This window comes from Macaca thibetana, chromosome 6 (genome assembly GCF_024542745.1).
Source record: "Macaca thibetana thibetana isolate TM-01 chromosome 6, ASM2454274v1, whole genome shotgun sequence".
Lineage (NCBI taxonomy): Eukaryota > Metazoa > Chordata > Mammalia > Primates > Cercopithecidae > Macaca > Macaca thibetana.
In genome coordinates this window covers 151,987,795-152,004,394 of record NC_065583.1, presented here as the reverse complement: position 1 = coordinate 152,004,394, position 16,600 = coordinate 151,987,795, and the positions used below count along the sequence as shown (strand labels likewise).

General features: G+C 35.9%; 1 protein-coding gene across 2 annotated transcripts in view; it reads right to left on the bottom strand.

Moving 5' to 3' along the window:
• LOC126955961 (cadherin-10) overlaps positions 1-16,600 on the bottom strand; it is a 164,803-nt gene that overhangs the window by 129,699 nt on the left and 18,504 nt on the right. The window contains exon 2 of one of the 2 annotated variants that reach the window (XM_050792723.1): positions 925-1,035. The exons of the other annotated variant lie outside the window; for it this stretch is intronic. The gene's annotated coding sequence lies outside the window, so the exon portion shown is untranslated. The remainder of the gene's footprint in view (positions 1-924; positions 1,036-16,600) is intronic. 2 annotated transcript variants of the gene reach the window in all.

Sequence of the window (16,600 nt, the reverse complement as noted above, 5' to 3'; positions counted from 1 at the left end):
ACATTCCCATGATTCAGTTACAAAAGATGGCAGCTTACTTACATCTTGCTAGGAGACTCTCTATTGCCTTCTCAGCTTGAATGCTTTGATGCACAAGCCACCATGTTGAAGAGGATCATGGAGCCAAGAACTGAGTGTGACTGAAGGCCAACAGCCATCAAGAAACTGAGGACTTCAGTCCAACAACCCATAGAAACTGGAACCTGCCAACAACCATCCATTGAGCAACCCCTCACACGAAACCTGAATTGCAACCATCAAGAAATCTTAAAGCAGTGGATCCAGCTAAGCCTGCCTGCATTCCTGACCTACAGAACTTGTGAGATAATGGATGTTTGTTGTTTTAAACAGCTAAATTTTGTGATAATACATTACACGTTAATAGATACCTAATACAATATCAAACAAATAAGAAATATTAGACATATTATTTTAATAAGAATTAGATATTAATATTTTTTAGAAAAAGGTATCAGCTGCTTATGATGATATGTGTGTGACGGGACAAAGTGTCTTAGTGGCCCACTGGAAGTAAGAATAGTTCACTGAACTAGAATAAATGCCACAATCAATGTGGTTGCTATTGCAATATGATATCCCAAAAAGGACATTTTATAAAGTTTTGCAATTTTGCTTTGGTGAAAACTTTATTGCTTTTGTTGTTTTTTGTTTTTTTGTTTTGTTTTGTTTTGAGGCAGAGTCTCGTTCTGCCGCCCAGGCTGGAGTACAGTGGCGCGATCTCTTTGGCTCACTGCAACCTCCGCCTCCCGGGTTCCCGCCATTCTCCTGCCTCAGCCTCCTGAGTAGCTGGGACTACAGGCACCCGCCACCAAGCTAGGCTAATTTTTTGTATTTTTAGTAGAGACGGGGTTTCACCATATTAGCCAGGATGGTCTCGATCTCCTGGCCTTGTGATCCACCCACCTTGACCTCCCAAAGTGCTGGGATTACAGGCGTGAGCCATCACGTCCGGTCGAAAACTTTATTGCTTGCCATCTTCTCTCACAGATATACTTCTTTTTTGCATATTTACGACTGTGAATATAGAAAATGTATTTCAACTGATAGTAAGGTTGAATTAAAAATAGTTTACTCACTTAGTGTCACAAAATAATGGAGCTTATACAATTGAGTAACCTCAATAATTGATCAATGTGTTAATGGTATACATTAATGCTTTTTGTATTTCTTTATTATTGGGGGTAAAAGCTACACAAACACACTGGCCATTAGAAAGTCAGAAGTCAACTGAGAAAAGCTCTCAGGTTTATATACATAATTCTTACAGAAAAAAATAACTTTTGGAAAAGTTGTTTGTTTCACTTGTTTACATTTACTTGTATGCTCCTATTTAATCAATACAGTAAGATTAATACGATGTAAATGGAGCTTTTGAAATGTAAGGTAGTTTTTCAATCTATCATAAAGTATTTGTGGTAATCAGAGCCCCTGATGGAATATTACTATTGTATTTTCAATTTTTTAAAAGACGACTAGACTTGTCAAGATTGTGCAGTATGCTATTTGCAACACATTGAGGACACAGTCCTCTGAGAGATGTAATCCAAATCGACTGCTTCAGAAACATACTAGTAACGGATTTGAGTGCCATTGTCATTACTAGGATAATTCTAGAGTACTTCCACATAGAAAAAAAAATGTTAAATAATTCAATATGATTTTTATTCCATTCCTACTGAAAGTATCTCTTTCTTAAAAGAAAAAAAATGTATAACTGAAGTGCAAATCTGCCATAGGGAATATGTGGAGAGTATCAGCACTGCCTATAGCTATTTCATGTTTTGTTCAACTATAGTTGTGGTGAGTAAAATACCTTTTAAAAACTCAGGAAAAACAATGCATATGTATTCTCTGCTGTTAATATATCTGTGAGCAAGTATAAATAACACGTGGCTAGATAAGACTCATTTTCATGCTTTTGCAGCCTTCCTAGAAAAAAAGGAAGACTACATCATCTTTGTTTTCTATGTGTTCTCTTTCTTTCCTGTGTAATAGTTTTCACATTTTTGTTCATTGTTTTCACTGTATTTTTCTCTCTATTGTTTGGCTTGCAATCATCCTCTTTGCTGGAGAAGAAAAAAAAAAAGGAAATGACAGCTTTTATTTAACATAAAAGTGAAAGAATGTCCTTGGAAGTATTTGGGGCAGCTGGAGAAGAGTCTCAGAAGTACAAATGGGGACAATGTTGCTACCTAGGACACTGTGGCAATTGTCTCAAGCTTTAAATAAACTTTAGGGCACATGAATTATTGGTCACTGAAGAATTAGTTTCTCATCAACATACATTCTGTGGTACAGATAAAATATTTTCCCTAGTTTTTGTAGAGAAAGGATATTTTCAAACTGGGTATTTATTGCTCCCTTACCCCGCTAAAAACACCGTCTGTGTTTCTTTTTTTTTTTTTTTTTTTTTTTTTTTTTTTTTTTGAGACGGAGTCTCACGCTGTTGCCCAGGCTGGAGTGCAGTGGCACCATCTCGGCTCACTGCAAGCTCCACCTCCCGGGTTCCCGCCATTCTCCTGCCTCAGCCTCCTGAGTAGCTGGGACTACAGGCGCCCGCCACCGCGCCCGGCTAATTTTTTGTATTTTTAGTAGAGACGGGGTTTCACTGTGGTCTCGATCTCCTGACCTTGTGATCCGCCCGCCTCGGCCTCCCAAAGTGCTGGGATTACAGGCTTGAGCCACCGCGCCCGGCTGTGTTTCTATTTATATATTCAATATTCTATGTTCTATGTATTTATTCAATAAATAAATGTTGAATGAAGCATTCATTTAAGAATGGGAAAAGGACAAATTCAACTTTGCATCTGAAGAATCACCTATTTAGAGAGATATCCAAACATCAAAACCAAGAGTTCAGTTTGTGAGTTAAAAATGTGCATTCTGGAACAGTATAACTAAGTCAAAGCAGACAGATAAAGAACATAGTCTGATAATAATGTTGATAAAGGTGCTTTCTGGTTCTATTGCATGGTCAGTGTCATTATATATATATAAAAAATATAATCATGGTGGATCCAAAATTGTTAAAACAATAATGACTCTCTATTGATAGGAAAAACTCTTTAAGTTCTACAGATAGGCTACATCCTTGCAATGAACATTTATGAAGTAGAAAAATGCAAACAAGTATGGATAAAGTTATGCTTGAATAATGGACTCTGGCATTACACAGCACACAATATATTCCTTAATTACTTCTAAAACCATACATAAATAGAAACATATCTCCGCAGCTTGCACCCTTTCAGTGTTATCCCTCCTGATCCAATGGTACAGAGTTTGGAAAACACTAACTGGGTGCAGATCTCAATGTAATTGATGATGTACATATTAAATAATAGCAGGCTGATAAATTAAGTATTTGAGGAAATGACTAGCATGACATTGCAGAAGCCAATAAAATGGGTCAGGGATGAATCTCTCCATTTTTTTTCTCTGTCACTGCCTTTCACAGTTTCTCATTGTTGGGGCCACCATCGGATGAAGATAGAATTTAGTTTTGGTTTCCAGACCGAGTAAACAGAGAACTAGTCACAATTATTGGTGTCCTCATGCCTGCGATAATTGTCTTTGCCAACTAGATTAAAATTTGATATTTGGGAGTATTTTATATGTACCCATGTAAACTGGGGCATAGTATAAGACTCATGTTTATCTCACATTTGCTTCTTAATTTTGCCATCTAATTATTCTGTGAAAAGCCAAGGCGGCAGGACTTATTTTCTGTGTGGTTCTCTCCTGCACTCCTATTGGTCAGAGCAGTAACAGATGACAATGCACAGGCTCTGGTATGTGCTATCTTCAGCTGCAGGAGTCAAGCACCGAGAGCATCTACATATTCTGTTGTCTCTGGTGAGTGTGGCCACCTCCCCAACACGTAAACATCCACTCTTAACTATGCTTTCTTCTCAACTTGCCCACGTTACCCACAGTCCATGATAATACTGTTCCCGCCTATTTCTCTAACCTCCTTTCTCACTGATTTCTCTTGATCAATTATCTTCTGGCACAATAGCCTCCATTCATTTTTACCAATACACCAAGCTCATTTCTGCATCAGAATTTTTGTACTTGCTGTTCCTTTTGCATGGAAATCTCTTCTGCTCACTTTTCACATATTTCAAATATTTTATATTTCTGTTCACATTTCTCAATTCTCAAATATCACCTCGTTGGCACTAAAAACTGACCTTCAAAGACATTCTTGTTCTGTTTATCTTGTTTATTTTATTCATGTTATCACAATGTGATTTTTTATAGTATTTAACTGTTAATCATCTGTCACTGAAATACATTCTACATGAGTACAGAAAACTAGTTTTGATTGTTCCCTTAGGAGCCACACTGCACGGAACAGTGCTTGGTATATTGTAGGTATGGAACAAATGGAATGAAACAGATAATATGTGAATAACTTCAATTCTTTCTAAGACTATGGAGCTTCCCTATAAACTCCTACATCTTTCATGGATGGCTTTTGCTCTCTGAAGCCTAAAGTGTTGGTGAATATAATTCCCAAATAATACCAGCAGAGCTCTCTAACCTTCACTTAATTTCCAGGTACCATTGGATTCTCACTGCCATGCCTACTTATTAGACTGGCTCTCTTCATATAAATTAAATCATATATGCAGTTCAACAAAGTGACCAAAGCTGAGCACAGCATATATTTTGGAAATTCTGCCTTGAGGCATGAGGAGGTCCTTATTGAGATCAACCTTAGTAGGTGTTCATTTCCCAAATCCCTTGGCAATTAGAAGTCATGAGCCTGATCATAGTGTTTTAGTGTTTTCCATTTATCCCTTCTCATTGCCAAGGTGTTAGCATATCTTGTGTTTTATTTACCCCAAATTATATAAATTATAGCTATATTCTTTTTATGGAATGTTGACTGTAATTATTTTATGTTCTTTTAAAAAAAGTATATATTTCATTGCATTACATACATTTAGTTCTTTCAGCAAGTTAAAAAAAAAAGAAAGAAGGTCTACGTGAAATAAGTTTTAGGAAGAAGTATCTAGCCTTGGCAAATAAAGTAAACTTCCATTTTCTCATTTTTCTGTTGCAAAGACAAAGTAATATTTAAATGTTCATTAACTAAGGAACTAAGTGAATAACTTTTGTGTTTACCAAGGCTCACAAGAACCAGGAATTTGTTTTCTCAGAAACAAATTTGGATGATGGTTAACATCGCAATTTTTTAAGATCTTTTACATTGTAGGAAAGAACACTGAATATAGGTTCTATACCTGGGGGTTGGATTAGGTTAAAAGGTAAGAAAAGGAATGAAGGCACAAAGTATATAGAAAAATGAATGGTAGAAATAAATGGCAGCATTGATAAATGTGAATAAAGCTCATACAAAGAAAAGGCCATTAGCAGATTGCAATTTTTTTTTCAAAATCTGCACATACCTCATACTTTCTATATTTAAAAAAAGAATTCTACAATCAATTGTTCTTGTTCTGTGAGTAGTTGAACATGAGGCTAAATAAAACTTATTCTCCAGAATAAACATTCTCAGGCACTCAGATGGTTTCATTGATTCCAGATAAGTAGGAGTATCAAATTCATATTTCTATTAGACCACTGGACTAAGGCCAAAGTCTTGTGTTTATCAATTTGTATGTCAGCTAAGTTCACTCTGTGGCATGACCATAAATTATACTGGTCCTCAGAGTGCATATACTATTTTTCCTCTAGCAGTTATCTTATCAATATACCTTTTTAAAAAATTCAAGGACATTTAAGCAAGAAGTAATTTTAGAAAAGCACAAATCTCTCATTGTTATAATTCCATTGAATTTAACACCTCATCTTTTGAAAACACATATTCCTTTAGTCAAAAAGCTTTGCATCAGTTATTATGAAAGGGAATGGTCAATCCAGCCCCTTGCAGGTGCATCAAGCTGTATTCAAAATGGGTATATTTCAGAGTTTATCGAGAGTGGTACTGTTGATATTTTAGACTAGACAATTCTTCGTTAGGGAGGTGAATCTCGTGCATTGTAGGATATTTAGCAGCAGCCCCAGTGTCTACCTACACCATGCCAGTAGCAATGCATCCCTCCTGCTTTTGCCCTGATCATGGCAGACAAAAAAATGTCTCCAGACATTGCCAAATACTATCTGGAGGGAAGGGAGAAAAATTACCCCAAATGGAGAACCACAAAATTGTCATATTGCCTAGAATATCTGTATTGAGATCAATAACTTAAGAACCAAAAGCAAACTTTAAACAAAATGTACAAGTTTAAAGAAAAAAAATAAGACTGAAAGTAGGACCTGGCTAAAGTCTGGAGGAGGCATGAAGCATATGTTTGTTAATTAATTTGTAAGTAAACTTACAATGTAAGCAAAGTATTTATAGGATACTGTTGTGTTTTCCCAATTCTAGGCTATTTTTATAAAAGCTTAAAGCTCAAGACTCATGAGTTAATCTAATCCAAATTAGTAATTGTATAAATGCAAAAATAAGTCTTCATGGAGGTCAGTTATTTCCTTAAGGGTTCTTACTAGCATAGGTGATCCAAAAACCCAAAATGTTAGTCTTCAGTCTCACACAAAATTACCTAAAACATTCTGTATACTCTCAAACATACATGTAGACTGTCTTCCACAATGCACCGTAACTCAGGAAAAGATTAACAAGCTCATTTAGACTAAAGTGTGTACGCGATTGATAAGACTTAGCAAGTTCTATTTTGCAATAATTGACAAAGACACTAGCTAGAAAAACTGGCACTTGAGGTCTGAGGGAGAAGGTAGAGGGCAGAGTGCTTAGGTTCAGCAGAGTTCAAAAAGTCAATTTCTCTAACCAATAGTAGACAAAATACATAATTTTTAAAGATTCTACCTTAAAAGTCTGTCTCTCTGTCTACCTTAGTTTGCACTTTGATTTTCATTGGAATGAGTTAACTCAACATGATTTCTGAAACAATGTCTCCATTTTTGTGTATGGGGCAAGCTGTGAAAAAGGAATGTCATTTGTGGAATTTCTGGCAACTTAGCCATCTTTGGTTACACCTTTCTCAATACTTACAATACTTTCCCATATTAAAAAAGAAACAGCTGCTACTCATTTACAATATGGAAATTATAATTTCTGAATTATAATTTGTTGATAATTAGTAAAATTTGCTGACAAAATTAGTTGACTATTTGAAAAAGAATTGGCTCCTCATAGCCTATGCATGCCAATATAAATTCTAAATGACTTTAAGAGCAAATGTAAAAGTGATACTATTTTTTAAAAAGCTCTAAGAAAATACCATTCACTATTTCTTAGATCTCAGGATAAAAAAAGAACACAAGAATAAAGAAATATCTGACCACAAATTAATGGAAGATGCAACAAAGGAATAACCAAATAGCTGCTTCTAAATCTTCATTTGTTCCTCTTTAGAATTACATATCCATACTCCTCTGCTATGTGCCTCCTAGGGCCTCCTCGTAGAAGAGATGATACCAACCTCCCCGCCTGTTGCACTTGGATCACTTTGTCATTATCAATACACCTGTAAACCCAAATGGTCTTCTTGTGAAGGGCTTGTTTACAAAGCCATATGGTTTTAGAATTGTAAGGAATCTTAGCAATCAGTCTGTTCTCCACCCTCTATTTTACATATCAGTGTCAAACACGTTATGTGATTTTACCTGTATCATGTGCAATGGCTAAAAGGGTAGATTACACTTCTCAAGAGTGTCCAGGGCGCCTGTAGTCCCAGCTACTCGGGAGGCTGAGGCAGGAGAATGGCGTAAACCCCGGAGGCGGAGCTTGCAGTGAGCTGAGATCCGGCCACTGCACTCCAGCCCGGGCGACACAGTGAGACTCCGTCTCAAAAAAAAAAAAAAAAAGAGTGTCCAGTTTCAATGTGTGTTTGGTTAGGGGTTCATTTTCTGGTTTTTAGAATTTTTTCCCTGTTAAATGTAAAATATGAGGTAGTTCATCATCTGTTCAGAAACCCAACTCAAAGAATGGACCACTATTATTAGCATAATTATGGATAAAACTGATGTAAAATCATTTAACATGGAAGTGATTGCAAAATTTCTGAGTTTCTGGAAACTACACTCTTATGAATATGACTGAAGGATAACTTCTTACGAAGCAAAAGTTGAAATCATTTGAAGAGACAACGCTGTTGTAGAGTAGCTACATGTCTGGGTGTTTCATTGTCATTTGTTTTTTAAATTCTTTCAATTAACAAAATATTTACTTAATAATTTAAATATCATTCTTAAAACGCATGTGATTATTCTACACTCTTGAAAAAATACTAAGTGGATAAGCATGAAGCCTTTTCCTTTTCTGTATTTTATATTTTTGTTAAAGTTCTAAATTTGTATCAGCTATTTCTTTTAAATGCTGGCTCCTTAATTTTGTTTGACATAGAGATTTCAAACTGGTTCTAGCTAACTGATTAAACAAATAGCCCAGTAACTGGCACTGGTCATTTTAAAGAATCATAAAGAGGCAAAAGGTATATTGTGTAATTATCTAAATAATCCTTAAACTCTCCACAACAGTTTATCAAATGTTTATTCATAATCATGCAACTCATTATCTATAGGAACATTTTCTTTTCTTTAATTTGACTTCCTGGTCTTTGTAGAGCTTATTTTATAATGGTATTAAATGACATATTAAGAAATACCTAGAGGTACTGTATATTATTTAATTTTGAATTTTTTACAAACTGCAAAGGACTGTAGGTCAAACATCTGATTTTAATAATTTTTTTTAATTGTTTTAATGTGCTCTATAGGATTGTTGAGTAATATACTAAGATAGTCAATCATAAAACAGCCCAAAACATGACACTCCTTTCTTCTCTCCTATTTCTCTACTTTTGAGATGGGAATGTCTATCCTGTACCTGTCCCACCACTGCATGTTGGAAGTACATAGTATGTTTGATTTCACAGATGCATAGTTGGAAAACAATCTACTTCAAGATGAACAGTACCGCGAGTCTCATCTATATCTGAATTAGATGATATTTAGATGAGACACTGGACTTAGATTTTTTTTTTTTTTTTTTTTTTTTGAGACGGAGTCTTGCTGTGTCGCCCAGGCTGGAGTGCAGTGGCCGGATCTCAGCTCATTGCAAGCTCCGCCTCCCGGGTTTTTACGCCATTCTCCTGCCTCAGCCTCCCGAGTAGCTGGGACTACAGGCGCCCACCACCTCACCTGGCTAATTTTTTGTATTTTTTAGTAGAGACGGGGTTTCACCGTGTTAGCCAGGATGGTCTCGAACTCCTGACGTCGTGATCCGCCCGTCTCGGCCTCCCAAAGTGCTGGGATTACAGGCTTGAGCCACCGCGCCCGGCCTGGACTTAGATTTTAAAGTTGATGCTGGAATGAGTTAAGATTTTCAAGGCTATGAGATAAAACAAATGTATTTTGCCTGCAGGAAGGACATGAATTTTGGAGGGCCAGGTGCAAAATGCTGAATATTTATAAATATTAATTGTCTGAATATTTATGTTCCTAAAAAATGCGTATGTTGGAATCCTAACCCCCAAGATAATGATATTACAAGGAAGAGTCTAGGAAGTTGATTAGGTCATGATTGGGATTAGTACTCATAAAAGTGACCCCAGAGCGCTAGCTAACTCCCACTACCATGTGTAGTCACAAGGAGGAGGAGTTGTCTCTGTACCAGAAAGAGGGCCTCACCAAATACTGACTCTGCTCATCTTTATCTTGGAGTTTCTAGCCTTCAGAACTCTGAGAAATAAATTTCTAATATTTACAAGCTACCAACTTTATGGTAGGTTGTCATTGCAACCAGAAGGGACTAAGAAAGTCAACATTGAGGTTTGTTCACAAAAAGAAATGGTTTGTAGCAGTAAAATGAATGATATATATTTACACACATCAGAATAAATACTTCTCCAAAAATGTACCTTAAATTATCTCTTTTTTAGTTCTACCTTACTAACTTCAGCTCATAAAGCTCTTATCTCCTCACACATATTAATAGGCATAATATTTTTATTAAACATATCAATAGTTTTTCTAAAGTTAACAACTTGTTTTCTGACGTCCTTTGACAGCTCAAAATGCAGATTTATATCTATTATAGTCTGACAAAACAATATACATTAAAAGAAGATTGCACATCTTTCTAACACGTACATTAGCTCCATCAATAATTACATCTCCAAATAGGCTGAGAATAAAAATTATTAAAAAGCAAAGTTATTCATGTTTTGTCTAAAATGAATCAGCCTTAATGATTAGTAAATTAAGATAAGACCTTGAATAAGGTATATAAAATGTGATTGTGTCCTTTTTCTCTTCAAAAAATGGTTACGGAATAAAGAGAGATCTCTGAAAGTGAAAATATACCGTAGCTCTGTGTTTGATTTAAAATCATACAAGTTCAACTATTTTTCCACGTATATACTAAGGACAGCACATCTGCTTGTTAAAGTTGTACTTTTCTGACCTTTGTATACTGTTTAGAATTGCTTTAGGCAATGAACTTTGAATACTCCAGTTGTGTATTACCACAGTTATAGGGCAGAAGGGGTCTTTTTTCATCCTCTTCTTGTTGCCACTGTTCTGTTAAGTGGTGTCCATACCAGTCTGTATTCATATTAGACATAAAGAATGTTGACAGAAGAGGCACAAATGAAATATACAAATCCCATAAAGCAGCAATCAATTTAGCTGACTGACTAGCTCTGGACAGCTTGTTTCAACTTTTGAAGGTTTATGGAAATCTCTTTCTAGTTCCATCTTATCGTCAAGGTCTAACTGCCAGCATAATACAAGACGCTTGGACCTATCAGCATTTGACTTAATATTCTGAGATTGAAACTGGGATATATCTGCCAGCATGCAGCAAATAGTGGTAGGTCTGATGCAGTTTAATTCAGGAGGGAGCCTCCATCGGCTGCCTCCTCAAGGACGTCAGATTTGTCTCTAAGAGCCCCCACTCCGCCTCTCATCTACAATGCCAATGAGTGTCAGAGAAGCAGTGTGGACAAGGAATCCCAAAGAAGAAACCGGGTCTCCCTGAGATCTCTGGGACTGGCTGCAATCTAGAAAACCCACAGAATCCCCATATCCATTGATCTATTCATGCATCTGACCAAGGCATATCTACTAAGAGGACACAGGGCTAAGCAAATCAAACAGCCTTCTCAGCCATAAAAAGCTTGCTTCCATTTTAGTGGAAAGATTCAGATAACAAGTACAATATATAAGTAACATAGCGGAAACAAAACCAGCAAACTCACTGTCAGCAAGAAGCTTGATCTCACTGAGAGGATATCAACAATAACCACATGGAAAAAGTAAAATATAGAGTATATTACATGTAACACATGTTCAGAAAACACCAAAACAGGAAAACGGCATAGGGAATGTGGAGAGATTTCTATTTTAAATTGGAAAGTCCAGGGAAGCCTTCCTGAGTCATTTTGACTAAAGAACTGAAGGAAAAGAGAGAAAGTCTCATTGCTCTCTCTCTCTCTTTCTCTCTTTTTCTCATCTATAGAGATAGATAGACATATTTATGTGTGTGTGCATGCACACATATAATCCATGTATACGCATTATATACACGATATACATGTGTGTGTGCACACACACACAGATATAAACATCTTTCATTCATAAGGGACAGCAACAAGTAAAGGCCCCACCCACGGTAGAGATATGATGGAATGTTATATGACCAGCCTAAAACTAGGATGACTAGAGTGGTGTGAGTCCTGACAGAACAAAAGAAGATGAGGTTAGAGAGGAAATGCAGATCCAACTGCATTGGCTTCTTGCCAGCTCTTGCAACGTCTTTGGCTTTTACACCAAGTGAGACATTTGCACAGAAGACTAACATGATCTCATTTACTTGGGTTGAGAGAGACTGAGGTACAGCAAGCACAGAAACAAGCAGACCTGCTTGAAGGCTACTCAATTCAGTTAGAACGAAGACTTCAGTAAATGTCAGCACAAACTCAAACTCACAAGTCACAGCTGACCTTTGACAAAACATATTAATTTGATGTGCGAATGATTGTTGACAAAATTTTTCAGCCTCTAAATGTTATGGGAAAGAGTATGCATGATGAATCAAGAATATATTTGATCGCAATTTGACTGTGAGAACTGGCAAGGAGGAAGAAGAAAGCGCCTGAGGGAAGAAGGGACATTTCCCTGGCTAGCCACAACAAATTCATTAGCTCTGCTGATATTGAAGGATCAGTTTCAGCAGGCTGCAGAATTTGGAATGCATTAGCATGGATGAAAATTTGTAGATCAGATATGTACCTTATTCAGATCACTCTAGTGTTCTGATTAGAGAATGGATTACCATTCTAAAGCCCAGCCAGTTTTGACAGTGATAATCATGAGGCAATTGAAATCTGCTAATCTAAACTTTTGAATACAGACTCTAACTCCTCTTCAGGTCCCCAGGACTTAACAAAATCCTAGGACAGATGAGGCATTTATTGGTGGTGCTAGCAGCGAGGTTCTCAATATTCCAGAGACAACAAGCATTGCTTCATGTATTTTAATCACAAAGAAATAAAAGTATAGGTAGTTAGGGGAAATAACCCTCTAATGTCAGGTTTATATTTTACTCTCATATTTTTAAAAATAAAATCTTCACTTAGTATCATTCCGTTTTGTAAATTTTAAAAAAGTTAGAAATTATTTAGTTTAATCCTTTTATTTTCAAGAGGAGGATTCTGAGACCACATAACGTGATGTGACTAGCATATCTGACCTCAGTGGTAGCACTTTCTAGGACATATAAAACTGTAAGATAGCTTCAAAAACTGTTGTTCTTATAAAGCCAATTGCAGGGAAAAGGGGAAAAATGCTATGCCTCTGCCAGAAATGAAAATTATTTCACCTTTCCTTTGTGTCACGCAGGAAGAAGATACGACTGGGAACTAGAGCTACTGGATCAGAGCAGCCTCACAGCACTCATTCTGCAGCCAATTCCAAGCCAGCAGTCCTGCAGATGCAGGGAAGCTAGTGAGGCACACTCCTGGTGGGGGTACTAGTTTTATTTAACAGTCTTGAACAGCTGGACAGCACAATGCTAACGACCACTTGAGCATGAAAGTGTCTGATGATTGCATATAAAATATGGCATGCAATGAGGAAAAAGGGTAATAACAATATACCACAGAACAAATGTGCAGTGCCAGGCCAAAATGCGTAAATCGCATAACAAATTTTAAAAGAGAACTGTCTTTGTAATGTGCATTCTTAGAGTGGACTATTTCTTTCAAATCAGAAATAATTTCAACAATCAGGGAAATTCTCTCTTTTCAATCACCTCAAACATATGTAATTGGAAAATGATGCAATATTAGCAATAGAGAAATAAGAAAATCCTAAGAAGAGAAATTTTCAGGTCCGGTAGGAGCTTTTCAGTGACATTTAAGCATCATGTGAACAAAAATATTTATGAATTGAAGCAACACTGTGGTCGGAATATCTCTTACCTTGCAGAAAAGGAATGCTATCAGAAACAAAGCATGTAGAAGGCAGTGCTGAATTCCAAATGCAATTGCAGGGTGAGCTGTTTTTAAATAACAGCATATGTGTTTTTAGGGATTTGCCTCGCAGCATGTCTCTCTTTTTTTTTTCCCATATAACTGTCAACTATATCCGTGATGAAAATGAAAAATGTATCACTCAAAACTTTTTGTTTTCTGAACTGTACCTTATCTAGTGAGAAATGAAGTTCTCTCTCTCTCTCTTTTTTCCTAAGAAATACATTCCTGTAACATTTCAACACTATCAAAGTATAACAGCAGGTTGAAGGAAACACAGGACATAGCCAGATACCCACACAGCAACTGTTTTTTGCTTGTTTTGTTTTTTGAGAGCTCAGTAGGTACTCTGAGGTCTAGTAGAGAAAAAGACTGTGTCATCAAGGAGCGGTGTCCTGTTGTGAGGAGAAACAACTTATAAACCAATAACACACCTCTTCTCTGCACTGTTTCCTCCATAGCACTTATTACAAATAAGCCATATGAAATGTTTTTGTTATTCACATTTTACTGTCTGCTGCCACCCTTGAAAGTAAACTCTACGAGATCATAGATTTTCATCTATTTTATATATGGGTTTTTCCTCACTGCCTCAATCAATATTTAAATAAATCAGATAATAATTATCAAATATTCCTGTTAATATTACAAATTATGGGTAAACAACATGTACAAAGAGATAGGAAAATTTAATTCCCTCTGAGACATGTAAAGATACTTATGATGAGGTGACACACTGGGTATGGTGATCTCTAGGTCCTAGAAAGTTTCCATATCAGAATATGAAATTGCATGGCTAAAGTCTAAATGACTTCATTTTGCTTCCTGTCTCATGAACCACCCCAAAGTATTTCTTAAAGTAATTTTGTAGTTTCATTTCTGAGATTCCAGGTTCAGAATGGAATTTAGAACCAATTCTTCCAAGTGCCAATGTTTAACGAAAGCAAACTCAAATCAAGAGGTAGTAAGGCGTATGTTGAAGGTCCCTTGATTGGTGAAAAAGGCAAGTCTGGAATCCATATGCTGAAATGCTCATCTTCTCTATCATTAGCTTCTATGAACCATGTGCCTGCATGTTCTCACACAAAGGACTGCATTACCTCAAAGAAATACAATAGAGCTGGAAAATGCTAACAGGAAGACAACTAAAGTATCATTAAAGAAAAGATGTAGCTTTGTAAAGGAAGACCTTAAAGATTAGAATCTTCAATCTGGAAACTCTGACATCTATTAAATCATGAAGAAGGTGGATAGTGTAAAAGCCAAGCTATCCACAAACTTCAATTATACTAGGTCTTAGGGCACCCTTTGAAGTTTAAAAGAGATAAATATAGGAAAATAATGGGAAGTGCCATACTACTTTATTTATTAGGTAGAGTGCTCATGGAAGTAACACAGGCTGAAAATATAATAGGTTCATAAAAGGTTTAGATAAAAAACATGCAATAAATCAATTCCAAACTATTAAAGGGAATTGGCCCAATATACGGTTACTACCACTTTTATCTTTGTCAAAGTACAGAACTCTCCTTGCTCTTTAGTTATATTGGAAGTGCCTAAGCTTGAACATTGTTGCACTGATATTAAAAAACCAGGTGTCTTAGTAATATGAACTAAATAGCAAGAGTAGATATGGTGCAATACTCTACACATAAAGCCAAGGTGAAATTTCCAAATGACCATTACAGCAATGTGATTAGATATATTAAATGCTCTCTGAACACAAATTTTTCAACGGTGTGTATTACATCTTTAAATTTAGATGCAAGAACTGAGATCGATCTATCTATCTATCTATCTATCTATCTATCTATCTATCTATCTATCTATCTACCTATCTATCTGTCTATCTGTATACATATATATATTCATGAATTCACAAACAAGAAAATGTACCAAAGCTATTTCCCTTCTAGATGTGCAGTTTAGATTTTGGTAAATGGTTTTAGGTTTTGGTACATGGCATCATTTTGAAGCATCTTAGGCTCTTGGTGTTAGGGATTTATAAAGTTCTCCTACATCACAAAATTCATTACATTTTTAAGTGTTAATCTTTGTTGCAGAATAAAATATTTTCATTATATAATACTCTCATTTAGTAATTACGATCTGAAAAGTTTTTACTAACATTTAAGAGAGAATTTATTTATCTTGGGCTCTTATGTTGAATCATGTTCTCTTATCACGATGCTTGAGCTACATTAATATGAATTACTTGTAGAATAATGTTGCTGGAACACATGTAAATTAAGCATAAAAGCTTATCATATAAACGTTTGTGCTTCTAATACTTACAAAGTCAACACAAAAAATAAAAATAACTGCAAACACAATTCACAAAACCAATGGCCATTCAAATTCATGTTAATTTTATGGATCAGATTCTTTGGGTTCCCAAAACAATGTGGTTCATGACTATGTGAATACGGCACTGGGAGCTAACAGAGAGAGTTTTAGAGATTGATAGGCTTGAAGTAAACTTTTGATTCATTTTTTCTCTATATGGTAAAATTTTTACATAATTCTTATAATTGACCATTATATAATTTGAAGCTTATTTGGCAAAAACTGATAAAATATATGGTATGACTTTATCTGTTCCTTTTTCAGAAGGCTCAAGGAAGGAGGCATGAAAGGGATAATAACCACGATGGAAAACAGGTCCTAAAATAACATGAAAGTAATTTGATAGACGAGCTACCCATGTTAAGCATGATTATATTAAACACATTCATAGTATCACACGAAAGTTCTCAAAAGTCATACAACTTGAGTCAGGTTTGAGAAACAGTATTTTATACCATAACTTTGATGTAGATTTCTAATAGTAAATTTTTATTAAAAAATATAATCTAGCTGGGTGTACTGGCATACGCCTATAATCCCAGCTACTTGGGAGGTTGAGGCATGAACCACTTAAACCTGGTAGGCAGAGGTTGCGGTGAGCTGAGATCATGTCACTGCACTCCAGCCTGGGCAATAGAGTGAGACTCTGTCTCAAAAAATTATATACATATATATATATATGTATATTTTCTTTTATGGTTAAA